The sequence below is a fragment of the Myiozetetes cayanensis genome, unplaced genomic scaffold (assembly GCF_022539395.1).
Source record: "Myiozetetes cayanensis isolate MyiCay16 unplaced genomic scaffold, myiCay2020 scf14, whole genome shotgun sequence".
In the NCBI taxonomy this organism is placed as follows: Eukaryota; Metazoa; Chordata; class Aves; order Passeriformes; family Tyrannidae; genus Myiozetetes; species Myiozetetes cayanensis.
Window position 1 is genome coordinate 8,190,305 of NW_026087048.1, and position 27,386 is coordinate 8,217,690.

The 27,386-nt window shown below is 43.9% G+C and overlaps 1 long non-coding RNA gene across 1 annotated transcript in view; it reads right to left on the reverse strand.

Moving 5' to 3' along the window:
* LOC126636921 (uncharacterized) overlaps positions 1-13,555 on the reverse strand; it is a 44,312-nt gene extending 30,757 nt beyond the window's left edge. The window contains exon 1 of the long non-coding RNA XR_007628152.1: positions 13,427-13,555. This is a non-coding gene — a long non-coding RNA (uncharacterized LOC126636921). The remainder of the gene's footprint in view (positions 1-13,426) is intronic.
* Positions 13,556-27,386: the final 13,831 nt, after the last annotated feature.

Sequence of the window (27,386 nt, forward strand, 5' to 3'; positions counted from 1 at the left end):
AAGAAAAAAGAAAGAAGCAGAAACCTTCCTTTCGCTAACATGATAAGGCACAACTGGACAAAATGCACAGCTGAAGAAGAGGACATTACAGAGCCAGGAGACAGGAATCATATTTCTTCTTCTCCCTGCAGTGACAAATAAAAGGTTGTTTTGATTTTTGCTGTACAAATAATAAGCTTGACTTAGAAACTGTAGCTGCTGAGTTACTCTCCACAAAAATATTTTTCACTTTTTGTCTTAATGGCAATACTAGAGGAAAGAAAAGGAAGCAGTTCTATAATCAGCATATCTTTTATTTACCCACAGATTGTCCTGTGCATCTTGCAGTGGGGGTGGGATTGACATTCTGAACACAAGGAATGTCCTTTGAAAGTGGGATTTCACAGCATTTAGAATGGGTAAATCCATGTCTGTGCTTACTAGGCCTTTTCCCTTTTGCCAAGGCTGCCAGTTGTGATACTGTGGTGGTTTTTGTTGGTTTTGTTTGTTTGTTTGTTTGTTTGTTTGTTTTTCACATAGGAAGTACGTTGTGATGGACCCACTGAAATCTCTTTTTTTAAGTCACCAAAGCACCACCTTATTTGGTTACCAGCAGGGCACACAGCAGGTCTCTCAGTGCAGTTGGCTTTATTCATGTCTCCCTCTAAATAAGCCAGTGGTAACAAAAAGGAGTTAACCTTTTTGAGGCAGTGTTGCAATAGAGATCCCATGAAGACCAGCTAGGTGGATGCATAGGATACTTTTAGTTGTAAGCTAACACTGAAATCTTGGAACCATCATTATATTTTATAAAAAGCAATAACTAACACTGGGCTCAAAATAATATATTCTAAACACTCATCTTCAATAGTTGTAAGCAAAGACTTTTGAATATATAGTTTTATTTTGTAACTTAGCACCAAAACTAAAATCTCTGGATGAGATAACCTTATTACTGCTATAAATGACTACTCTTACCTCATTTTTGCCCTTACAATTTGCTTCTTGTCTGTCTTCATTTGCACTCTAAAATGTTGAGAAACCAAATCTCAAACTTGACTAAATAATAACGTGTAAATAAGGATCTAGCAGATCTAATCACTAGTGGAAAGAATAAATGGGACTGAGAGTCCTGACCAGCCCATGAATACTACAGAAAAAAGTCATTGCTGGATTTTTTAAAAATCTTTCTTTTTTAAAAACCTTTCTGCTATTTGTGCAGGTGGAATGAGAAAAATAGCGTTCTACTAATTTACATTGTTTCAGTAAAAATAAATCCATGGTGAGGTGGGTATTCAGGTGTCAAGGGAAGGAGGGCTATGTAAATACCTCAGTTGGTGTTTTTTTGCCTGGGGTCCATGGGCTGTGAATGAGAGTACTATAAAAGATAACCCAGGATAGCAAGTCCCTTGTCAGTTGGCTTAAATTTTCAATATAAGGGTCCCTACCTCCAGCAGAAGAGTTTAAGTGCACAAACATCGAAGAGATTGCAAATCACTAACATACAGAGGCAGTCAGACCATTGCAGGCACTGAGAACAGTATATTCAGTCAGTATTATCTCAGTCCATTCTTCTAATACTATTGAATTTTATTTGGTAGTCTAAATGAAAACAGGAGCAAAAATTTAGTATTTTCAATAAAGTTATATTTGAGCTCAGTCTTTGATGATAAATAAGCCATTCACTTACGTACATCTGCCAGAGCATTCATAGGAAGCATTGGGCTTAAATGAGTTGTGACCTTATGAGACACTCTACTGTTTGGAGACTATATAGGTGACTGCTGGGTTTTGAGTCTTGACCTTTCTGTTTATATTCATCATGAATGTGCAGATACTTTTATTCTTTCTGGAAAAAGGCTGTCAATCTCCACACTAATTTTAATGCTGGTGCAATGCAGAACAGTGGTGGATCTTGGCAATGACAATCACCGACTGACTAAAATTAACTAATTCAGACTGCTATGCTAAATTGAGTATGAGCGGGTTTGTTTCAGGCTCGGCATGGAAGCACAGGTGCAGTCGATAAATAGGGACACATACGGTGCCTAAATACTCTCTCTCTGTCGTTGTGACCTCCCAGCAAAAAACCTCTGACAAATCACTTGTGACTTTCCAGAGCTTGTCGAGCTGCTGTTCAGTTGATCCGTATTTCTCTAGACTGGAAGTGACAGGAGGACGCACTGATACTTGTGAGCTTGAAAAATACTTCAATTCCTATCCCAAAATCATGGCACTTTCTGAGGACTGGACATGTAAACAGCTCCTGACCCCTCGGCTGAGGCCAAGGCTTGTTGGTCTCTGTCCTTCATCACATCTCCTTCCTTACTTCTGCCACAAAAGTTTGCTGTTGTTCAGGGTCCGTCTCAGCAGACCTTACACCATCTGCCCCATGAGCTGGGGAGACCCCTCTTTCCCCCTCTGCCCACCCAGGGATGCTCAGGTGATCTCCTTGAAGTGCAGCCTCTGACAGATTAGAATCCTGGCATTGTTTCTGCCCCCAAAGCTGCTGAGATAGACCACTGCTGGGAGGTCCCAGCTCAAATCACCCAAACAGCAATGCAGAATACAGCCTAAAATTATGATGACCACATTCCAGGCATGGGATGCTGAGGTACCTATGGGGCTCCAGAGCAGCCACTCTCTGCCTTGCTGGGACAGGGGCATCGAAAGAATTTTGTTATGGTAAACTTCTTTTATAATTTTGACCCACTCTATTGCTGAATAGGAAAAGAAACTTCTTTTAGAGCTTTGATACTCTGAGCAGAAGAGTTTTGGTCAGGTCAGACATCAACTGTCCTGAGCCCTCATTTCCCTATGGTCGTGGGTTTTACGCTGGCACCACCTGCTCTTCCCCAAAATCCCTTCTGGCTTTTGCCACCCCTCCTGCATTCTCACACTCTTTCTCATTCTCTCCAAGTGTTTTCCTCACAAATTATGTCTTCTTTTATAACTTCTTTATCAGAAAAGCTTCAGCTGTAGAAACAATTATCTGAAGAAAAGTAAGAGAGGGGAAAAAAAAGGGGTTTTCCTTGTCTGCCAAATTTCCAGGAGCCAGGGCAGTCCTAGCAATAATACATAAAGGCATTTTTCAAGCAAATATTACAGAACTCTTTCAGTAAAGGCATATTGGCTTAAAGGGGCTCCCTCCAACCCTACTGATATCTAAGCTTCTTTCACCCAGAATCTCTCAAATCAATGCAAGTTATATCACTCCTTTCTCCCATGCCAGCCAAAGTAAGCTTTTATTAACTTCTTCACCCTGCCAAAGTCCGTGATCCCAGGCAGTGCCCAGCTGCTCACTGCCGGCAGTGTTTTCCTCTCTGCCGTGCCCTGTACGGAGCATTGTGCACAAGCAGCTGCTGACAGAGGGTGTGAAAAATACCACCGTGAGGAAGCTTCAGAAGGACTTCTCTTTCTTGTTTCTGCCAATATCTCTGTCCTTGTTTGCTTTCCAATGGAAAGGGGTAAATTAAATTATAGTAAAATGTCTTCCTAAATATGCTTTCTCACTCCTCCTTCATGTATACAAGTGCTGCAGACATAGCGAGAGATTATGTATCCCAAAGGAATTTGGTGCAATATTTTGTAATTCTGATTGAAATGTGTTCTGTCTGGTCCCCATAGTTTAATTTAGAACAATTAAGGTTCAGAGTACATGAGCTTGCAAAGCACATTACAAACAATGGCTGCAGAATAAACTGCAAATCAATCCACACTAAATCACCCTGAAAATCCCTGCGAACACAACAAAGAGGTCTAGATTCACAGTCCTTTAATACAATCTCCTCTGTCTTTGTAGCCATAAGTAGTTCAGCTTCTTCCTTCATGGAAAACTGTCCTCAAATTATTTCAGGTTTGGAGTTTTTTTGTTTGTTTTTTACCAAAAATAAAACAATGAAGAGTCATCCTGTATGTGTTTATGCAAGCATGTCAAATCAAACCGCAAGAGAGATGCCGCTGCTGTGCTCCATTCTCTGCTCTACCTTGCAATGCTTATTTCTAATGATTGCCTTGCTGCTTTTACACAGGATATAGATGAGCAGCGGGCACTAATATAATTAAACCTGATAAGAGGGTGTCCTGAATATCATGCACGTGCGTGCACAGCCTATGTAATAGGGCTAGTACATGTCCCACATCAACTTTCTATGATTTTTACATTACCTTTATTGCACTGGCTGACACCCGTGTTCCTGCTTTTATATCACGGTAGTTTTTCATTAATACTATACCTAAAACATTATTTTAAGCGGGGTGAAGTCAGGATAAAAAAAAAAAAGTAAAGATCCTCTGATTTATGCAAAACTAAGGTTTTGTTTCTTCTGTGTGCACCCTGAAATCTTGGAGGCAGCAGACAACACATGATGTTTTTCAGCAAACAGTCTTGCACAGGATATTCCCATATTCAGAAGAGCGGGTACACATGTAGATTGTTTTGCAATCATATGTGGCTGTTGGGAGAAAACTGCGTTTTGTTTTGATTTTGACAATGAAAAGAGCGGGTACCTCGGTCTGGTGAGGGTTCTGCACAGTTCTCCTTTTCAAACCCCAGACAATAACCTATTCCTCACAATCAAAGTTCAGTGAAGGGAAATGGCTTCCAGGAGAGCACAGTAGCCTGGCCAGCCCCAGAGCAATCGCACTACGTGACAGAAGGCAAAGCAGGAGCTATCAGAATAATTGCCTCTGGAAATGACCACAGGGGAGGGCCTGATCCTAAACCCCCACTGGTCAATAAGAGGCTACTACTGACGTGGGCTCACATCATCAGTTGTTATATCGGAAAGATTTTTTTTCCAGGACAGTGGTTCTGATTTGAATGTTCTTTGCACAGAGCGACAAATTCAGATACCCAGCCACCAGATGAGGTGGGGGCTCATTTAATGTGGTGATGAGGCTGGCACAAGGCTGACATGTTCATCAGCACTTCCCAGGGCTCACACCATCTCTGCATAGCCCCAAAGGTCTCTCTATACTTACCTTATTCTCTGTTACTGATATATAAAGAAGGCAGTAAGACAAAATGGTGTTGGCATTTTTCCACATCACCACTTTGCTGCATCCTGCAGCATTTTGTGCAGTGCACTGTCTGTCCCCCTGGCACCAGGCAGTGTCCCCTCAGCATGGGCAGGGACAGGCAACCTCCTGTGCCACCCTCGCAGAGCTGCACAAAACCCCATGACATTGAGGTTCCGTCCCTGCAGGGCAGATGCAGGTTTGTGGATGTTTGTGCTCCATGCTACCCTGTCGTGCCAGGCCCATCAGGTGTCTCCTGTGACACCCCCCCAACTGCAGCACCCTGAGCAGAGAGCAGCCCTGAGCCCCAAAACGCCCTCGGCACACATCAGTCCCATCCCCATTGTGTGCAGCACATTACAGGTTTTACAGTTTCCAGTGAGGGCAATGTACAGCCTGGCTGAGGCCAATCAATACGCTCCAGGACCATTATCCTATAAAATACCCACTTATTTAAAAAGGGGGTGGGAGTGCAGACCTTCAGTTCTGATCCAGCTCTGTTAAAGTCAACAGCCAAAATCCCATTGATTTTCACAGGCAAAGAGTTGGCCTGTGCTTTAAAATATTCACAAGCCAGGAATAATAGCAACAAGCAGATATAGATATAGCATCTTGAATTCATATACTATGATCTGCATGATACTTCTGCCATTAAAAATAAATAATCCACTCTTTAGGAGAAAATAAGGGTACATAAGCAATTGTGCTTTGCAGAGTCCTTCAAAGCAAAGGCAGTGATTATAAGGGCAAGGCATAGAACCTGGGAGGTGTTTTATTTGCCTGTTCTCACACTGGTTTTTGAACCACTTTTTCTCTTCTCCTAGCCAGCGTTCTGCTCAGCCTCACTGTTGTGCTCATTAGTCTGGTTAAGCTGCACTGCAGGATTCAACTTGTTATTTTAAGTAAAATAATTTAATTAATCTGGTATTCCATAATTATTTCTTTTGGGGAGATAAAGATATTTAATCTGTGTACAACAGCATTCACTCCTTAACCTGGGAGCCCTGGATTTTAAGCAGAGCCAAACAGATAATTTTCAGAGGGGTATTAGCACAGCACTTCTATCTGCAGTGGTGTCTGTGTCATGCCCCTAATCCTGCTCCGCTACTGTGCAGAAACAACAGGGAGTGCCGAACTTGCAAAGACCTTTAGGAATTAGGTAACTTCCTCCAGGGTATGAAGTTCTTCTGTCAAAGGTTCCCAGCATCTGTGGGGTTAGTGCTGATTTGTGAGGATTGCATTAACTGATTCTCGCTGTCACAGTGCCACTGGTGAAAAGGGAGATGATAAAAGACTTTCCCGATGAAAAAGTGCTGCCATTTTCATTTCAAACAAGGCACTGCTGTGGTTATTTTGGTTTCATGTTCACTGGTACAGTATGGATGAAAAGGAAGAATAAGCATTTTGTTTTGTAGTTATAGAGGTAATGGTTGGTAGCTCCTGGCAAGCCTGTCCTTGGATTCTGGATCATGGGGACAGCTCGAGGGGGAAGTGTCCCTTTGGGGAGGCTCCCCACATCTGTGTAGGTCACATAAGGTGGGCTGCTGGGCACTTCCTTTTTGCTGCTCACATGCAGTGGTTATAGGTACAACCTCAGACAGGGGGAAAAAATCACTCTCTTTCTCTGGAAAAATTTCTAAACATTCTTTTCAGCTTGGAACAATGGGTCCCTTCCTGGGGCCACTCCGAGCCAGCCACGCCATGCACACGCACCTGAGCCCGGGTTCATGTTCTGCTCTCCACATATCTCTGTGTTTTGACTCATTCAGTAACACTTGGCTATTTCTCCTGTAAATGCAGCAGTCCTATAGCTTTGTGGGGCTCCAATACAGAGGAACCATTTTTATCTTAACAGCCAGTGACCCGGGAGGTTTATATATATGGGAGGACACTAACCTTTGGTCTAAATGTTTCATCCTTGTTCTCAGCTCAGAGAGGGATTTTTATTTTCCTCTAAACATCTGTGAAATACTTCTTGGACGTTTTAGAGTCCTTCACATAAAGGACTTGAAAAGACACTTCCTTCTCTGTCAGTAGTATTTCAGATGCTTTTATACAAGGAGTAACATCAGATGACTATTTGCTTGTGTCTTTTTTAATTACATCAGTCCTTGAATGAAGCGCACGGCCAGCAGGGCCTGTCCTGCCTGCTAGGTGAGTGCTTTACTCTCTCAGAGAGATAGTCAGGCTCATGGCTGCTCTCACTGCCTCCAGGGACCTTTCCAAATTGCATTTCTCAACAGGAGGGGTGAAGAGCAATTTCTCTCCTGGTCTCCTCACAAGCTTTTGCTGTAGAAGGGTACAGTTCAGTAGCCACAACACCCTGTACACAAACCTCTCGGGCAGAAGAGGAGGAACCCAGGTCTTACTCTCCCTTAACCATGGGGTTTCTCTGGGGAAAAAAACAAGAGAACAACAGCACCTCTTCCCCCAGCAGTGTGAAAAGGAGAGACCAGACAGCACAGAAAAGGCTGGTAGATATGAAAAGCACAGCAGATGGAAGATCATCCCTTTCTTGGACCTCAAGTGGCAGTAACCCACTGAGCCTGGTCATGCTGGAGGATCTTCTGGCAGCATGGCCCTGTGCACACTTGAACTTTCACCTTTAAAAATTATGTTTAAGTGCCTCAGAAATCAAAATACAGTCAGGTGGTATTTCTAAGGATGGTATTTCTGAAATCAGGAACCTGAATTTCACCTAAACCTCTTTTTGGATCAAGCCTTTGACAGTTTCTACAAAACATGGCAAAATTATTTCTTTATGATTTGGCAGAGTTTCCACACTATTTGAGAACACTGTTGTGTAGGAATGGACATAAGTACATATTTAAAACTTAAGCAAATGCGCAGGTGCTCCTTTGAACCTGGAGGCCCATGAGTATGTCTTGAAACTTCCCCTGGCTTGACCTGTGCCGGCAGGAACAGAAGGAGGGTCATCTCTTATGCTGTATTCTCTCTATTCATTTTGAGTGATGCTTTCCTACTCCTTTGAGGTTGCATTGTGTCCAATCAACTAGAAAATTTCCAAGCCATTAGTGTATCCTAAATAGGAAAGCCATGTCTACACATTGCCAAGGAGCGGGAGGAGGGCAGTGGCAACATATCGGGGTTCCAGCCAGTGGCCAAAAGGAACCTTGGCCACCTCCATGCCCTTGCCAGGAGTGATGGGTACTTCCTCAGGCTGGAGGTTCCCTCCATGCCACATCCCAGGGTGGTAGGGCTGGCAGCTGCCTGGGTTGACGCAGGGTAGAATACTGATTTCATGAGGGATTTATTGGAAACAAGGCTTCAGATTGAATTATGGTGTAATTATGAACTGTTTTTGTGTGTGCTACAGGACTGGGCAGCTTGCCACTGGGCACAATCCACTGTGCATCAAGCAACCGCAGGAGAACCTGACAGTGCTGCCAGCCCTCCCCTCTCCCTCAATTAAATACTCCTTCTGACTGCCAGTTACACGAATTAAACTGTTTTATCCTCATTTACAATATCATAAGTGAAGAGCGACAGGCTGAAACCATCAAACACCCTCAGCTTTCAGCAGCCTTATTCCCGCAATGACCATATGCTTGCGCACAGTTGTCTTTCTCAGCTGATCTGATACAGAATTAATTGACACTCAGAGTTTAGCTTTAACATACCAGCTGTTAGCTTTAAAACAACAATCGGGGTTGCTCTTTAATCAGAAGATGTACTAGCTACCTTAAGGGTCTAATTTTTTTTGACAGCTATGAGTGATTTCTTATGCTTACATGATCCAGGCATAATTTCAGAAGAAATTGAAATGCTGTTAAATGTACTGCTTAAAAAAAACAAACACATCCCACTCTTTTTCTTTTTGGCTGGATGATGTTTGGCAGTTGGCAGAGAGACAGACGTGGGGCTGGGAGATAAAGGATGCATTGCTGTGACGGTGATGCAAGGCAAAGCCTGGATTTCCAGCCGAGGAAACCCTGCCGTGTCCCATGCCAGTCCTGGCTCCTGCCAACCTGCACCCTGACTCTGATGTTTCTATGAATATCTGGGAAACCTCCTTGGATAACTTCTCAGCTGGTATAAAGGATCATGAGTGATTTACCCCAGCTGGAAGAATGGTTTTGAATTTGGCAAATATATTTAACAACAAATGACTGCTCTTAAAGAGCAATTGTATCACAGGATAAGCTAAGCTGCGAGGGCATAAACTGGACAGTGAATGTGGTTCTTGAGTACTTGGACATCTCACATTGGCAGCCGGTTTCTAAATTTGGGCACCTGAGTCTGAACACATTTAAAAATATGTTATTTTTTCTGTTTTTTTTTATTTGATCTTTCATTCTACTTAGAATTATATTTTTCCTTGAGTTCTAATAAAATGAGTTAAATAATTAATGCCACAATCCAATAACTGATTATAGAATTTTTTTCAAAATTACATGTAGTACTGTTCCCATACTAAATCTTTTTGATAAATGATTTTTACAGAAGGCTTGTTACATCCATAATGTAAAAAAAGTAGAGAGATGTAAGCTACTGGCATATAATTCTAAATACCTTTTATGACCAGTAATTTATTTAATAAGCTTGATTCTTGATGTGTACATAGGAAATACTAACATGGAAGAAATATTTTAAAGAAACTGCAGATAGAAGCCTCCTCTTCCATACCCCCCTGAAATCTAGTTTATGTCCATAGGTGAATTGCTGCTGTGAAGCCACTGCAATTTGACTTTGTACAAAAAGGGTCATTGAACAGAAGGTCAGGCAGCTGGCCATTTCCATTTCAAAGATGCTATCAAAAGGGCAAGAGGCAGTTCATCCAGCAGCCCTTTAGCAAACAAGATTTTCTCCTTTCTCATTTATGATATTTTTTTATGCTAAAATAGTTTGTAGGCTACTGAGGGAAGGGCCTTGGTTCATTTTCTTCAGAAAGAAAGTGGAGTAAGCGGAGCTTGGAAAGGACTTTGGTTCAAGAAATCAGAGAAGCTTTTGAGTAATGAGGAGCCATTTGGTGTCCACTTATCAAGAGCCTGGCAGTAAGGCAATAAATCATTACGGGGGACTCTCCGCTTCAGCTGAAGACAATTGGAAAAGGTAGCTCTTTTATTACAAATTATGGCTTATCGCCTCCCTAATGGCAGGCCTCAGCTTTACGAATACTTGAGCTTATTCATCAAGATAAACCAAACAAGTTCAGAAAAGTTTGGGGACCCTGCATGCCAACGCGCCATCACGGAGCAAAGTCCACCGCGAGGTTTGTAGTGCTGCCTGACAGCCAGAGGCACAATCCATCCCCCCTGCCAGTTGCTGACAGCTCAAATGATACTGGTTCTTCTGGGATTAGAGAACTGCCTCTCGCCAATGAGCAGCTAAAATTCACCCATTACAGCAATTAAAAATAGGCTGTTCCTCCTCCAGTGTTCAGTGCACTTGCATAGCGGGACAGACAGAGCAAGAGGTTCAAGCTTGCCCAGGCTGGGGACTCTTGTGAAAGCGCCCCTGCTCAGGTCACTTAAAGAAAAGAAGTGTGTCTTGCTCTAGGGGAAAAAAATGCTTAAAACAGTTTAGGTGCCATATTTTACTCCGCACACCATTCTGCTTGTCATCTCAGAGTGCTTTTGCACTGCAGCTTCATGGATTTTGTTTCACAAATACCACGGGAAGAAGGCTGTCTCAGTAGCGTGCTTTGGAGCTGAATTACCAGACTGCTCCTAGGCAGGGGCTGTGAGTCCCCAGCTCCACCATACAGCCCTTGGGAGGAGCAAAATGCAAATATGGAAATTTCTGAAAAGCAAGTTAACCAACCTTTCTGTACAAATTAGTGTTAAAATTTTGGACTTCAGTAATTCTTTATTTATTGATGGACAAAACAAAGGATGATTTATGGGGCAAATTTTGAAAGTGGGTCCCCACTGCAAACAGACTCCTGACCTGTGCTTGGGCTTGTACGTGCAAAACAACTGATAAGAGCCCGAAACGAGTAAATCTTTGGTCATCCTCCCAGCCCTAGTGAATCTTTGGTCATCCTCCCAGCCCTCACCATGTCAGAGATAACTGAGTGAGCTCAGAGCTTCCTCACCAGCACAAATATTTTCAGAAGCATGTCAGCATAAGTTCAAAATATGTCATTGTAAAATGTTTATACAACATTGACCTGAAAATCTATCGATATATCTGTGCTATACCAATACATCCTGATAATAAGAACGCTTCATCACAGCAGGTCAATATTTATTGGAGTAAATCAACCCCTTGCCAATGTGGAAATGAAGGTGTCTGTTACCTGAAATTGGAAGAGTTGTATATTCAATTATAAAAACTAACAAATGAAGGCTTTAGCTACTATAGAACAACATCACTCCATTGAATTGATGGAACTGCATCAGTTTACATCAGATAAGTCTGGTATTAAAAGCCTTACCAGAATATCTGGAAAGGACTGGAATGGCCTTTGCACAGCATAGTTTTATGGGGCGGTGCAGTAGGACATGAAGTGGGCAGAGTGGTCCCTGGTGCAGCCAGAAATGCAGTGGGCAGGGCTGGCACCTGGGAGAGAAGGTGACACAAGCATCAGCCCAGTGAGCGGCACCTCTCCATGGGTGAGCCTCTGCTTGCCCCTTGGCCCTTGCAGCAATGTCCACTGGCATCCAGACCTGCAGGAAGACCAGTGGTCCTGTCTGGAGAGATCCCCTGTACAGTGTAAAAGAACCTGTGAGGCCCCATGGCCAGGGGCTGCATGTGTGGGGAAGATCCTGGTCCTTTGGAAACAAAACACCTCTCCCAGCTGCTTTGAAAGCACATCCCTCTGCTGCTCTGCTCATGGTGCCAGAGGCAGCACCAACACACTGCCCACAGCCAGCAACGAGATGCACCCCTTGGTGGAGGGTGAGTGAGATCAGGGATGTAGTACTGCAGGGCTGGGGAAGACTGAACAGAGACACATGAGTAAATATTTTCTATTATCCCTCCATAGCTTTATCCCTGTTAACAATATTGATTGTGGAAAGTGAAGGTGAAGTATATGATTTTAAATACAGCTGTTGCGAGTCATAATTCAAATAAGGACATTTCAAACATGTCTGAAGCATGGCAGCAGCAATCAGCAGCACAGGGCCACTTGGAAATATGGCCACTAACAGTCTTTTGAAAAGCATAAGGCAAATTGCCAGCTAAATAAGAACTAGAGGAGCACCACAGCTCTCCGTGTTTTCCAGAGTGGCCAGTTACAAGTTAGGTTATAATGTCCTTTGGAGAAGAAAAGCATTCCCCACTAGCAAATTTCTCCCATGCCTCTGCTCTCAAGCTCAGCTGCTGCTGCCACTGCCCCCCCAGCTGTGGAGGAGGAGGGATGTGGTGCCTGCAGGGGCACTGCCTGCCCCGGAGGTGCCCTGCCCTGCACCACTAATGACACTCTGCTCCTGGGCAGCAGCAGCAGCAGCTGATGCTGCTATTGTTTCTTTGACAATAATACAGATTTTAGACTTACTAGTCACGGAGACATTTTTCTTCCTCTCTTCCTAGTGCAGCATAAGCTACTTTGACACCCCAGGGACAGGCTTAGGCACAGCTCTGCAGTGGGTTTGGTGAACCTGTGACCCCCAGCACTGCTGTGGGCATGCAAGTGAATTCAGAGGGACCAAAGGTAACTCTGGGGCTCTGCATCTTCTGCTCATCACCTCTGCTTCAGCATCACAGCTACACCCTCTGCCTTTAGGCTTATCCCAATTTCCACTTGCTAGGAGAGCAGTGAATTAAAATGTTAAGATCTGCAAATGTAGCCAGACCTTAGGGTGCATCTTCCCCCACCGGAGTGAAGAGTAGGCTCCACTGGGACTGCTCACAGCAATTATAAAATGAACTATGCATAAAAACAGTGAAGCAACCCGTCAGCTCTAAGTTTGCTTTGTAAATGCTGGAAATTGTCCTCGGGTGTTTCAGAGGGGCCTCCAGGCAGCCCCAAGTTATGACTCATTTACTGTAAGAGACATATGTTTGGCATTTAGGTAAACCACTGCCTCTGCCAGATTTGAAGGTGCTGGGAACATCAGACTGTCACCTTTAAGCATAATAATGTTTTCTACTCAAAGTTCAAACATGGTTTTTGTAACCATCAAAGTCAGTGGGAGTTTTGTCAATGAGACCATGCTTATGTAAAAATACTACTGAAGAGGCAATCATTTTGAGGTTTTGTATTTTAAAAGTGTAAAACAGAGAGACCTTCTTTTCTACAAAGCAGTAACGTGTCAGAGAACCGCAGACTTATAACCCAAGGATCTATACCAAAAACCTGTAAAGGGAAAAGCTAACAAGAGGTTGTGAGAAAAGGTCGATGAAGCTGTACAAAAGGGTAAATATTCTGATGGTTTCCTCTCAAATACATTGATATGAGGTTCAGAAAGAATTCTCCAGGTAGGCCTGGTGCTCCGTTTCCCAAGTAAATACTGCTTACCTCTGCTTTTAATCCAATGTAAGACCACTGGCTGAAGGTCTGAGAAGTTTGTGAAAATTCACCTGAAATTTTCGATCTTTTCAGTGTGAATTCATGCAGGTTGCAGAGCTGGAACAATTGCTATTTCATTATATAAAATGCGAACATTAAACTTGACAGCAATTCCAGGGCATAAAATTTCAGCAGAGCCCTGGAAGTGGCAGAGCTGCTATCTTTGACCTTTGGTCCACCATAAATGGGGAAAGAGATGTTTGTCTGAAAGGGAGAAAGTGTCGTGCTTCTGGAGGCTGTTGCTGCTTTTATTAAGGCAGCAGCCTCCTGTCAGCTGTGCTCCCCCATCACTGGCTTCTGGGGCTCACACACTCAGCAGGGAGGTTAGCTGAGTGGTATAAAGGTGGAGGGGAAAATTTGAGGCAGAAATATCAAAAAATGTCTGCACTAAACCATTTTAAAGGGAGACAGTTGAGAAAAGCACCCTGATTAGACATATTAGGTGTATAAGCTATACTGAGTTATCAGCAAGATATACCAAAAAGCAGCCACCAAAAGGGGCTGAGGAGTGATTTGGGCTGAGTGAGCATCAGTACCAAGCCAAAGGTCTGAGTAAGTATTACCTCTGAGTCCTGCTTCAAAGAGATGTTTTTAAGAGTCTTGAGGAGCTTGGCACAGAAAGTGTTAAGGAAATGCAAAGTATCAGAGACTTCTTATTTGGCTTAGGGCTGAGGGAGGTCCAAGTTTCATGGTATAAATAACAAAGGAAGATCTAAATCTGTAATATCCTCTGCAATCCTCTTTTTTCTCATAGCTGAAGAAGCTACTGATAATGCTTTACTTGTGCTGATCAAAACCTCATTATATCCATCCCGGTCCTTTCTTCTTTTGCTCTTCAAGAGGCTCTCCTGTCTGACTGCCAAGCATCTAAGCAGTTTTTCCCACTAACTTTGTGCTCAGGAGAGTGATGAAGCTGTGTTTTCATTCACAGCTTCAGAGCATACCCCTGGTAGAAAAACATTTTTCTTGGGTGCTGCATGCATGTCCCCTCGGTACACTCACTGTGATCTCCTGTTGCTGTCAGAGCAGCCATGCTGCCATCACTGATCTATGAGTATGCTGTGATTTAAGCGGGTTTTTAAGCCCCATAGATTGAGCCAGGCAGCCAAAATGGAAAAAAATAACTTCAACAGTTTTGCTGCCTTTGCAAGGAGAGAGTGAGGAGAGGTATGGGTCATTCTATAGAATTGAGGCCAGGACAGACAAAGCAAAGTTGCAGCCTCAACAAATCCACAGAGTTTAGTACAGGTAATATCTGCCAAGTGTTTTCAGCTCCAAGTAGGCAGCCCAACCTGCAGCCCGTGATCATGAGAGGTGCATGCTGACAGGGGCAATGCTGCAGAGCAGCCAGTCACCTCAGTGGTCTTTGGAAAACTCCTCAGCCTGGCTGCTGTGTTCTCTGCCCACACACAATCCTGGCACTAAAAATGATAGTCAAATGACAGTCCATGAACCCAAGGCCCAGCGTCCGGTGACCTGGCTGGTCTCAGAGCACACAAGGCCACAGCAGCAGCACCCAAGCAAACAGCTGCTGTGTGTGTCCCAGGGAGGCCACTATGCCCACATGCAAGCAGGGACCCTCAACCAGCCCCTCTGCTACCCTGGGTGCTGATGGCACCTTCCTCCTGCACCTCCCAGCTCCTCTCCCAGCTGGCTGCTAGCAGGATGTGGTGATGATTTCTGTTCTTCATCCGCTAAGCCTGCAAAGCAAAGATAATCCCCTTTCCACTTACATAGTGTTTGACCTGTCCAATGCCCCGAGGGAATAAAGTGAAGGATGTGGGGTGGTGCGGGGCAGGGGGGTGGCTTTGTCACCTGAAGGCAGAAAGCAAGGGAAAGTAGTTAAAATGGATTTAAGGATGATTTTTGCCACCAGACCTGCAGCAGAGGAGCCCTAACCTGGTATCTTGTGTTCCTGTAAATTCTAAGAGCTTTGAAACCGGTGAATTTGAAACTTTCCTAATAATACAGAAAATATTTCACATGTGCTAATGACAGATGTAATATCACAGTTGAAATAAATAATTGGCTCTTTTAAAAGCACTATGTTATTTCAACTGTGTTCTTACAGTTCAGATATTTCTATAGAATAGACATATTTTCTTGTGACACCTTTACAAGTTGGTTTCAAAATGTATCATAATGAAATATGGTCAAATGCATTAAAATTATAATTAAAAAATTGCTTTTCACCCTGACATAAAAAATTTAAAGCTGGTACCATGCAACAAAGTACTTTAACCTACTGGGTAAAAGGAAAGCAATGTTTTATTTTAAAAGTGCATTATTTTTCTAGAGTTTATTTTATAATGGTATAATGACATTTGTGAACCCTAAACCAGAAATATTAGCCCTCACAGTTAATTAGCTCTTCGAGAAAATGTTACACACCCATATTATGAATTATAATTGCTTGTTTCTTGGTTCACAGTGAGGACATAGGAGAGGGAGAAGCACTCCCCAAAACCAGCATGAAGGCCCCCGGCTGCCTTAGTGGCACCAATGAGGGTGGTGGGGCCTCCCCACTCTGCTGCTCCCCGAGGCCACTCTGCCAGCTGTGGCAGTCCCTGCTCCTCACACAGGATCCCTCCCTCTGGTTTTGTGGGTTTGCAGTTACTCTCTCCACAGCAGTACAGTCAGAACTGTACAAAATGTGTGAAGTAAGGAGTTTTTTCCATGGTCACCAACTGAAAAAATAAGAAAGGAGATTTTGCTCTAAAAAGGTTGCACAAAAAGGTTAATTGTGAAGGGACTCAGTGTGAGAAACACATGTTTGAGGAGTGGTTCTCCTAGATAGTCATGTGGTTATAGAAACTGGGAGAGGACTAGGATGGATGCAACTCCAAAACCATGAACAGCAAACCCATGTGAGCCAAATGGTCTCAAAGGAGAGAGGCAGCCACAATCCAGGGAATGCAGAAAGCCAGAAGAGGGTGCTACGATATCTAATTATCCAGATAACTTATTTAAATTACTTTTTTAAAATATTTCTCTGACAAGGCTGTGAAGCCTTCCATCTACCATACACACAACCCAACTGGTCCTGGCCGGGCAACCACCCTGAATTCAGTTACCTCGTGGCTGGGTGTGAGAGGTTACTGGGCTGCTACACGCTGGGTTGGAGACTGCATCCAAGGGGGAGAAAATGCAGGGTAGAGTTACCACACTGAGAGCTGAAGGCTGAGTGGAGAACACCTCCCTGGGCTTCATCACTTCCCTGGTCACCACTGCCTGCCTCACACGAGTTGTGCCCTTTACTGCTCCCATGGTTTAGCATTTGGAGGTGAGGTTTAGGGAGAGGTGGGGACTGGTTTTAATTGCTGTATTTGCTTGTCATGTAGTGTTATCTCCAAGTAGTTATTGCTCATACAAGCAATGCAGTTGCAGGAATGCTGTGGTGTACTGGCCATAGACCAGGTAATGTCAGAGATGGCTGCTTTGCATCTCATGATCCATTTTAACTCATCTGATTTAAACATTCACCTGATCAAGAGTGCCATAAAATATACTTCTAAGACTTACACTGTTGTTTCTTCAGAAGGTGCCAAATACAGCAGGTGGAACAAGCTCCTTTGCAGACAGGGAATTACATTTCCCTGCTGGCAACCTGGAAGGTGCAAGAAAGGACAAGCAGCCCTGGTCCCAGTGATGACATGACACAAAAGCCAAAGTCAGGTGCATTTATAAATAGTTTCTGTAGGTGAAGGTTTAATGTTTCTCCTCCCTGGGACACTGCAGAGACAGCTCTAGTCCATCGAGCACCTTGCACCGGGCATCAGGATGCTACAGTCTATAAACAGGAAATCTGGAAATTAAAATAAGCACTGAATTAGTCCAATTGGCACTGCTGTTAGTAAGTAACTGCAAACTGATGAGAGCACAACTAGTTGTTCTAAAATGCATGAGGAGAAGCGATGATTTCCTGTCCTCGGGAACTTTGCCACACAGGCAGCTCAAAGTCAGGCACCCTAATATTGTTTGCATGCTAGAAGCCTCTGTACAGTAATTACAGAGGTGTCTAGGTGATACAATTATGAAGAGCTGTCAGCACTTCCATTGCAATCCCCTTTGCACGTGGAGTGAGCCCCAGATGCCCCAAGACACAGCGGGCTCAAGGCTTGTGCTGGTTGTGGCTCTGTCTCTCAGCTGCATCAATTTGGCCACTCGGGCCCTTACTGACCACCCAGGTATTCCTGAGGAACCTGGAATGGGAGCAGCTCCACACCAAGGAAAGAACTGTCTGTTTCCAAGTTGGGTTTTGATGCAGTACTCAGTTCTTGCAGACGAATCCTAACAAGGAAAGACATTTCCAGAGGACAAGAGTATGATGTTCAGGGTGTCAAATCTCAGATGCTGGGTCTGAGATCTCAAACTGCTTCCACCGCACAAGCTGAGTGGCACTCCATGGCACTGTCCAAATGGAGCAGGTCACAAAGCAGCAATAGCAGTAGATGGGAAATATTTTTAAAGCTTGTACTTATTTCTTATTTTTTTTACAAATTTATGGAGTTTAGAATTTTCCAGAGCAAGTGTAATCTTCTATTACCATATTTTGGAAATAATTTTAGTGGTGCAAAGGGTTATTGGAACATGGGACACTATGCAATGTTTTTATGCCAGCAGGAGATTTGGAGACACAGAGTGAAAATAGAGTGGTTTTTCTTGTAGGGTATCATGTTTCTATTCCCATTCTGTTACAGCTCATACTTGAATAAGAATGGTTGCATGCATACTACCTTATGAAGCTAGTATTTTAAACGGTATGTTAAAACAGACTTATAAAAAGAAAAATCAGATTTATTGTTCTTCGTCTGTTTGTTCATCCTGTGAGTCTCCGTACAGTTTTTTCACCATGGTAATTCACACTGATGGTAAAGCTAGTCAGTGGAAGAAAATTACTCATGATATTAAACATACCGGGGCAATAGGTGGCAAAGAAGATGCTCTTGAAGTTTGCAAGTACGTTAAATACCATGGAGACATAAACAGAAAGTGTAGTTCCTTTTCCTTTCCAGTCCATAGGGAAGACACAAGCATGGCACAGATCTGATTAGTTTCTTCAGCATTTGCTCAGACCATTACTTTGAGTCCAGCGCTCACACAGACACCAGCATCTGAGGAGACCCCTACTGCCTTCTGAGGAGACCACAGTAAGTCCAAAATTAGTTGAAAAACTAGAACTCTTAACCAAAAGATATCAGTCTGAAACTACAAAACCCCTAAATGGTTTACAAGAAAATAAACATTAGAAATCCCTTCCAGGGAGAAACACACATGGGGGGTTGTTTGTGTTTTGAAATACAATGTTATTCTGGGGGGAGGTTATTTATTTGTCATTAATGAACAACTGCCTCAACACCATGACGTGCATTTGTGAGCACCATGTGCTGCATCAGGATCTGTCCCCCAGATTGCTGGGGCCAGTCCTAGTCCAAGGCTGTGCAGTGAGGGTATAGCCACCCTGCCATGTTTCCTGGGTTGAAACACCAGCCCCAGGTTTGAGAGCTGTTGGGTGAAGCAGACGTGAGGGCTATCAGTACTTTTTTAGTGCCTGCTCTCTGCAGGCACCACGCGGCAAATTGAGAGGCAAAGACATCCTGCAAGTGTCCATTTCAGCTCAACCTAATTGGCTGTGGCCTTTCAATCAGGCACTTCATGAAGACACTTCGGAATGTGCCTGCTGCTCTTCTGCATGGGCAAACTGGAGATGATTTGAGCCACAGGTTAAGAAGGGATGGGCCACCCCACTGCCATAATCAGCCCTCATCAATCACCATGTTCAGCGTGGACGCAGAAAGGCTGAAGCGCAGCTAACAAGACTGTGTCAGTTAAAAGCTGGAGCTGAGGGTATCACAAGTGTTAAAACACTCTATTTACTATACGTGAAGGTAAAGCAATCTATATCCCAATGGCTGGAGTCATTTGAGGCTCACGGTTTGCTGACAAATGTGGATGGACAGATATGTAAAGATGATGCATCATGAGCTCTGCTGATGAGTTTACAGCAGAAGCCTCTGAATTCACATCAAATGTGTCAAAGGGTGACAGAACTACATCACACAAACTCTGGCAGTTTAATTTGGTGTCAGCTATTAGTGTTGACTTTCAGCACTATTGCCGCTCAGTGTTTCTGCCAGCAAGGTGACACAGCCTTGCAGATTGCTAAATTTCTTTGTTGTAAGAAATAGGGTTTGCTCACTGCACTGTAGTGCTCTAATAGAGGAAATCCAGAAGGTCAGAAAACTATTTTTCCAGGCTGCAGTACTCCATTTTGTGACCTAGACTTTTCATTACATTATTTTTGGTTAAGTATTTGATTGTGTCACTACACGGGGAAAATGTCTGCGCCTTGGGTTTTTTAATTATTCTCAGTTGTTTGGAAAGGTCTTATTCATGTTATGGGCTCTGCTCAGCAAGGCTGGAATTTACCAGAAACACTGGAGGACTGTGGAAGGCTTTGAAAACTGAGTTTTCCATTCAAAAGATTTTCAAGGCAAAGTGGTGTTTTTAATATGTTTTGTTCATCAAACCTTTCCTTGGGAGATGATTTGGGAGTCTGGCAATAGATCCAAAATGGAAATATTACAGCTTCTCCTTCTTCTATCCTTTCTTAGCTATTGTTGCTGAACCTTGCAAAGAAAATATAGGAATAAAGTGGAGTAAAAGGGGGACAAGTGGGAAAACAAAAGCTACACTACTTGAGAACAGAAAGGGTACTATGGGAAAGGTACTCAAACCCAAAACATTCAAAATGTGTTATGTAGAACAGTTTACTTCATCAATAGAGTGGGAAAAAAAGGACAATTGTGTCTTCTAGAAAGACTTAAAATGGTTAGTATCCAATTGTATTCCTTTGAAAATGTCCAGTGTGATATACCCAGACATCCTGTCCAGGAGTCCCTGCCGGGCTCACAGAGCGGGGGTTGGCTTTGGTGCCCCCAAAGATGGAGATGAGAAAATACAGCTCCCATTGCAGTGAGATTGTTTAATGCATACTCTCTATCATTCACCAGCGTAAGTTTAAGCAGCACATAAGCCACTTTGACACAGCAATATATCATTCAAAAACAAAACCTGTGCACTCTGCACTGGGCAGGGGCAGATAGATAGCTCATCAGAGGGAGAGAGAGTCTTTCATCAGCTGCCTTTCACCGGGTGATGACAATAATCATTTCAACACAGAGTACACAACCTAGAGTGATGAAGGCAGCAGAACACATCTGGCCTGATCTCTTTAATACCGAATATTTTAAAAACCTGAGAACATTTGTCGGGGCGGTTCAACACAGTGCCTGAGCCATAGGAGAAAAAGTTACATTTATTAAAAGAAGAGCCAGGAAAAAGGAAGACAAACTGCCTGTGACAGAAAAGCGTGGCTCGTGCTGCATCCAGCTCTGACTGTGCTAGTAACTTCACACCGGGAATGTCAGAAGGTCAAAAAAAATTTTACAGCTTTGAGCATCTGATCCAAAACTGACCGAAGTAATTTCATTGCAGTCCCATGTATTTCAATAAGCTTTGGCTTGGTATGCTGTAGTTACATCAACTGAGCGCTGTTCTACACAACAATATGCAGTCCTGAGATTGTGCTTGTCCTCAGGGTATAAAAAAATGCTGTATAAAAGTGGTCAGCATCATTCCTGCGGGTTCCCAAGCGGGAAATGGATGCAGAGCAGTGAACTTGCTTAACCAAGGCCACCCGGTAGATTCAGGGCAAAGTCTCATCTGGAAACAGAAAAGATCCGAGCCCTTAGGTAGCGTTCAAGGACATTTGGGTTGGTTCCAGCCACAAAGCAAGCTGCCAGGTCTGGGGGGACTTTGCCAAGTGCTGTGTTATTTGCTGACAGCTCACAGGTCCCATACATGTGTAATCCCATGTGAGAACTGCACATGGATACCTCCCAGCCACGGTCTTGATGGATATTTTTGGTCTAGAGCTCAGGAACCCCTCCATGCTTGACCCCTCCATTCAAACAGAACACATGAGAAGGAAATAAAGACATCCTCCATCTTCTGTGCTAGCTCTAGAGGACTAGGAGTATGGGCATAGGAGCATGTGTTTTCTCTGCCATTCAGGGCCAGTGATACGTAGGAGAAAACAGCCTGTCGAGAGCAAGGAACAGCTTCCTGAGCGGACACACCCACACAGCTCCAGTGACATATTTTTTCTTTCATGTGAGGTACAATGTCCCAAAGAAGCCTGTTTGTGTTCAAGTTAAGTGGTAATGGGCATTGTTCAGATTCTTGATGATTTTCGAGCAAGTAGGAGAACCTCAGAGCCTCGAGAGTTAAAGCCCTAAAATAGAGCAAAATTATGTCTTTGAGTTTCTCCAAGGATTTCTTTACAGTGTCATCTATATACAAACCTGTTCCCTACTCAGCATTAGTTTTTCTTGTTCTGTATTTGACACAGAAATTTTAATAAAAGTCCTCTGTTAAAAAATCCCCAAAAAGCACAGCTAAAAATGGAATAAGAATTAATTAGTGTATTAACATGATGGTCAGGGTAAAAAAAAAAAAAGAGATGGAGAAAGGCATAATAAACAAGACAATATGAAGAAGCAAAGCTAATTGCCAGCCTGGGAGAGCCATGCAGCACATTCCTAGTAAGCTGTCTGTCTTAAACCCTCTGGATCAAAAAGTGATTAATCCTACAGACAAATGTAGCCTTGATGGTAGAGATACTCAAAATCCCCTAAACAGAGCAATGAAGTGTTATACTTACCATTCTGAAGGCCTCAATTAAAGGGTCTTTAACTTCAGCCTTTCTCATTATGTTCCCTGATGTACCAGGAAGCCCCCTCCTCATGACAATCTACTCCAAGCCTCAAAGAAATGCTCTTTGACAAAGCCTGATGCCAAGGTTTTCTGGAAAATATCTTTTTTTTTTCTTTTTCTTTTTTTTTCTTTTCTTTTTTTCTTTTTTTTTTCTTTTTTTTTCTTTTTTTATATTTTTTAAATTGAAGCAGTTTTTCTGCTTAAAAAAACACAGAGACCTGTTTGACTGTCCCTGCTGGATTTTTTTATTCAGCACATCCCTATCTGGTTTATTACACATTGTGTTAAGTGAGGCCTTTTAGGCTCATCACTGCATCACTGGCACAATGCACTAAAAGGTTTTAGAAAACACATCACACTAAAAGTATGGGTGCTGGAAAGTGCTCTAGGCACTATTTGGCAAAACAAGGGACTTAAAGTCATTATCAAAACCAGACATTAGTTAAACAGGTTCTTGCCTTGCCAAATCCCACTGTGGTCTTCTGGTGGTACCTGCCAAGGAAGGTGTTTGCTGGTGACTCCAGGCTCTCTCGGATGCCTCTCACAGTTATTCTCAGTGTTAAAGAAATGCTCTAAACAAACTTGCTAATACAGAGAATGAAAACATAGAGGAAAGCCTAAACGAGCACCCTCATTGATTGAAAAATTAGGATGTGGGTTATGTGGCTGTGCTGGGGCCACTCAGAAATGTGAGGCTCATATGTCCAATTTAGGGGACTTGAGCAAACAGCCACAAAAATGGGGAGACTCAGCCTCGTGTATTTGACGCCAACGTGGAATATAATTAGTGTAAAACAAATTAATCATTCAAATGTTTCGCTCCATTTGCCAACGGAAACCAGAATTCTGATGCTTATAAATAAGATCCTTGCCATGTACAGTGCGAGATCCCGAACTTCCCTGCAGCACTGTGCTATTTCACATCCCAAACACTGCTCATCTACTGAACCAACCGGAAAAGACAGTGGTTCCCAGGGGAGGAGGGCAGGGAGTGAATACCTTCCTGACCCCTACAGTTGCTCATTTTATGCCGTGAAACATGAAATTTGATTACTCTTATCATTAGCTTAGCTCACATAGCTACAAATGTTATTAGTAGCCATAAAATTATTGAGGCCCTTTTAAAATCCATTTTTAAAGAGTGTGTGACATGTATTAGCAGATCTGAAACCCTGATTTCAAATACCCTCACTCGAACATCAGAAACAAAATGTCGAGCTAAGCAACAGTGACAGGGCTTGAGACGCGCTAATGAAGAGTGGTGCCATTGCCTAAGAGAAACATTACACATTATTAACACATTAGCCTGCTAAGGCACTGTGCCAGCTGTAATAAGCAACCAATTTGGCATGCTAACTTAGATACACAGGACCATTCAGAAAATCTTCATTCTTTTTTTTTTTTTCCTCCCCGGTGACAAACACTTTGCGCAACCTGCTCCCACCTCACTGATGCCCAGAAAATCTCTGCTTAGCTGGGCCCCAATTCCTGTGCACAGTTGGTCACTGCACTATTAATACTTTGACACCCATCCTTCTGATGCGAGGTCCAGTTCACAAATTGGCTACATATATTATCCGTGCATGAGAGTGTGGGAGGGATAAATCATATTCATTATTCACATTCATGAAATTCCAAACACATGGGAAGTACTGATGGTGTCCTTGGGGAGAAAGAAACAGCTTGTCAGAGATATCCAAGTAAAAGGGGTGCAAAATCAATTATGAAAGGAGGTGTTTCCTGCTCTAACAAGCTAATTACTGTACATCAAGTCACAAAGGGAAAACTGATGCTTTTTATTTTTTTAATGGAGGTGCTGTCAGATTAAATCAACTTGGAAGGACGACTGGGTTTAATGTATTCCCTCAGCTGATGCTCTCTTTAACACATTTACATATGCAAACATGTTAATATTCTGTCAGGATCCATGACATAGGACTGACAGGGCAGAACCTAACAAAACAGTTACGTGACCCTGCTCCTGCAGCTTATTTATGTCATTTACATATGTTGGTAACTCCAGCTCAAACTGAGAGGGATTGGCTTGGGAGTCACCACTGTGAAAGCAGGAGCATCTCAACAGGGAAATGACACATCCCTGCTGCTGGAAAGATCCATTTTAGGAGACAAACTGAACGTATAAATTGCTAATGAACTATGCCTTCCTGTCCAGCACAGCCAGCAAAACTGCAGATGGTTGATTCCCCCTGGGATAAGAAATAGGTGAAGCTGGGGTATTTGTTAGATGGCTTCCAGGTTATCTACCAGGAGCAAAGAGCCATGTCATGCTGCCTTGTCCACAGCACAAATAAGAGCAAGGTGTATTTGCTGCCCACCCCCCAGCCCCTTGGCCAGCCCACACGCATCGGGGCTCACTGGCTTTTCCCAAGGCTCCTACCCCAGTGCTTGTCCAGGAGAATGCAGTGCTTCTCTGCATCCCTTATTCCATTTCTCCATCCTTCTCTGCATTTTCTTACAGACTCACAAGCCTCCAAAAGCTCTCAGTCAGCAAAAGCTTCCTATGCACACAGGCCTTCACGTTGGGCAGTGATGCTCACCTGTGTTAGGGGTCGAGGCACTAATGTTTCCATTCACTGCTCTCCAAAAGATTAATTGTTTTCATGCAGCCATCTGCACTGGAGGCCAGAGGTTACAGCCTGCCCACAACAATAGTGTGTACGAGCAAATACCCAGAGAGCAGTGTACTGGCTTGCAGCTCTCAGCATCCAGCTGCTTCCCCAGCATCAGGGCCAGGTGGCAGGGAGGGTCTGCATTGCCTCATGTGCCCAAGATCCCTTGCTCCCAGGTGCCAGCCAGCTCCCTGCCTCTGCCAGCAAGCACTGGCCTCAGCACAGCGCTGGGGCTGCAGGGGCTGCTGGATCAACAAAAGGTCAAGTCACCCCACGTGCCTACAGGACAGAGAACCAAACCCAGCTTTGAGTCTCACTATCTCATCAGAGGGGGCTTGGCAAGAAAGCAGCTTCAGTGCTTTGGCTGCCCCAAAGCCGGCAGCCAACCCCCTGAGGACAAACAGCTTCCCAGGGAACTGCACAGGCTGTGCTCTGTGCCTGCTGCAGCTCCGCTGGGCGGCATTTGCAGGCTCCAGCAGGATGGCTGCACCCAGCTGTGTCAATCTGTTTCCACCTCTGAGCTGACTAGAGCTGAAAGACAGATGACCTGTTATATATTTTCTTACCTTTAACTATTCCCACATGATCGGAGCGTTTCTGGGATATAGATAATAGGTCCACTCTTGAAGTCTTTATCAGGGCCACATTGTCACTGGTCACTGCAACACCAGGTGTACAGGGGAAGATTAGAAGGAGCAGTCAGATTTCCATTTGTGCAAAGCAAAGGCGGGAGAAATTTCTATACTTAGAGGTGGTAACGAGCTTCTCCCCATTGTATTCCATGGGCAAAGTATTCTTTTAAAAGAGCTGGAGCATCTCCCACTGCACACCACCCACCTGAAGAGCCAGCCAGGAGAGAAGGCTGCATTTTGTAGAAAGTGTTTCAGCTTGGACACTCTCACATTGTTCCTTCAAAAGAGGAATGTAATCAAACTCTTTACTCAAGCAAAACTGCCAGCATAGCTCCACCTAAATGCAAAGGGAGTAAGGTCAAAACTTAGTCCAAGATGAGCCAAACATCTGTTTATTTGCCTGTTGTCTTCTCTCCTACTGAGTAAGCAGGGACAGTGGTAGGGAAATCACATCATTCATAAAGTGGATTGATATCCTTGAAGCTGTTCAGCTCCTTCTTGAGGAAAATGCACAACCTGTGTCTTACACTCAGATGGATTCACTCACTTGTGGAATTTATCCCTTGATACCATTGTCTGACACAGGCTTTCCTTCACACACACATCTGCAGACAGCAATTTCCTATTACAGATGCTGCCCATCACCTCCATGTTCCTTTCTTCCACCCACAAGGAATTCAGATGTAGGCATTTCAGAGCAAACTGGGACAGCCAAGGGAAGTCTGGCCTCAACTTCCTTGTGATTTAGCACAGACCCAGAAGGACTTCATGGAGATGACAGAGTCCAGCCAGCAATCCTGGCCAGTGTGCTGTGACCCGGGCCAAACACTGCACAACAGAGCCCTTTTCTCCAGACTCCATTTTCCTGGTGCTCCCAGGCAGCGCTTGCACAAACAGGAATGGTAACGATGTTAATGAGGAGGGGCATTCCCCATGGGAAGGTGGAGTGGCTGAAACCTCAAAATATTCAACCCAGAGCATCATGAATGCTTCCAGTGAGATGGGAGCTGATGGTGTCAGATGAACAAAGCAAGGGCAAAGCAGAAAATGGAGAATGGAGTGTGAGCTGCAGGGTGTTTCAAACCCTGCCTTGCCAGCAAGGTCCCCTTGCTCCTCCATGGCTGGACTAGATGACTTGGGCCTCTGCAAGCTCTCTAAAGAGACTGGCTTGGCCACACCAGCTAAGATGCACTCTCCAGTGAAGTCTGCCTCCTCAATAAAGGAGAAAATGGAGAAGATGGAGACATCTGCTGGGAAGCTGTCAGGTTTATTAGATACATGCGGGTTTAGGGACGGAGCACCTAGAGGATCTCAAGGAATCTGAGCTCAAAGAAATAAAGGCAACTTCAAAAGGCACAACCAGACCAGAGGAATCACTTAACAACAATAATTTTTTGCAGGAAATACAATTGAAAACACCTGAGAATCAAATCGGGATTCGGCCTATCCCCCTGCCTGGAATTGCAGCTGCTATTGATTCTGGGCGCTAGATCTTAGGAAAGCTCTTCTGTAAACTCCTGACACCGGCCATTACAAGCGATCCCAGATGTGGAAGGATTTATGGGATCCCCACACCTTAAAATATGCACAGATTAAAGACCATGCTAGTTCTAAAGCTAAAGGGCTTTAGGGTGCTCACTCCCCCTCCTCTCTCCTCAGTGCTGGGTGTCACAGATGTGCCATTGGCTGGCAGGGACAGAGCAGGCTCAGCCTGGGGACCATGAAGATGTGGCAGCTCATGGAACGCCCTGGGGTGTCCACAAACACGGACTTGGAAAAACACATCTACAAATACTCTATTGCAATCCATGTGAAATGGGTTACTGTCTCTATCAGGAAATCTGGTGCCAATCACAAGTCACCTGCAGT